Source organism: Gymnoscopelus microlampas (assembly GCF_963454915.1).
Source record: "Gymnoscopelus microlampas genome assembly, chromosome: 9".
NCBI classification, from domain to species: Eukaryota; Metazoa; Chordata; class Actinopteri; order Myctophiformes; family Myctophidae; genus Gymnoscopelus; species Gymnoscopelus microlampas.
The window spans coordinates 20,104,816-20,105,994 of record NC_139946.1 but is presented as its reverse complement, the minus strand read 5'-3'; positions in this window follow the sequence as shown (position 1 = coordinate 20,105,994).

Genomic DNA, 1,179 nt, shown 5'->3' with positions numbered 1-1,179 from the left:
GGTCTCCTGCTCCCCATTAGACTGAAGCAAAACAGCTCGAACAAAAATGGCCTTCCCCTCGACAGACCTCTTAAGAGGCGCTCGTAAAGCATGATTATCTTTTACGAGTTTCCCTTCTCAAACTCTGGTCTGGTGTGACAGGGTGAGAAGTGCTCGCCTTATCAGTGCTACGACCGGGCAGGAAGCGGCTCGAAGCAGAAGTGAGGAGACGTGAATGAGGTGCTGGGAATTTTCTTCCCTAACCTGACTTTGTGTTTTTTCCAGTCAGAAATCACTACTGGGAAAGGTACAATCTGAAGCATCCGTCGCTTAAATGTGTTTTTGGTCCTGTGTTCAATCTTGTAGATCATGACCATACCTGGTTTCTTTTGTGTGTGTTTGAATTGTTTTGGAAATATTCTTAACAGTTGGTATTACAGCTTGTATTAGATCATACTGTGGCAACAAACAGGAATACAGTGTACAGAGTAGACATCTTCAGCATTAAGTTTATGTGTAAAATGGAATAAAATTACCCTTACGGGTTTCATTTGGGCCAGTCAGAGTAAAATGAACACGGTAAAATCGATTTTACCGTGTAGAGTGAGAATACTCCATGCCCGCGTGATGCCGCATGCACCGATGGGTACACGTGGCATCACCAGGGAACCCCAGAAAATGTCATTTAATTAAGTCTGGTATTGACTGGACACATGAAAATGGCTATTGCACATCATCATCTTGCTGGGGCAGTTTGAGAAAATCTGTTTGTACTCATGTTCTACTAATGCTAATTGTGGTGGCCTTTGCAGGCACCGGTAGGGGCCACAGGCACCGGTAGGGGCCACAGGCCATCTGCAGTGTGACCTATTACTCATTCCCTACCTCTCTTCCTGTACATCTGTCTCTGCTTTGAACCAATCTATCTCTGAGGCAGCGAAAACGATCTGCAGTGTTTCTTAAGGCGCCATCAGAATGTGAAATGTGATTTATTTTTTCACCCTCTTTATGAAAGGGAAGGGAAATCACAGGGGAAGCTTTAGCAAAAATGTGTCCTTTTCATAGAGCCGCCGGGAGGGCGTATGGTGCAGGATGGCGTGAGCACGCCTTGAAATCACCCACAAAAGCATCCAAGGCACAGTAGTAGCCCATGGCATGAGGATGGTTATCCCGAGCATCCGCTGAAACCGCCTCCAACAC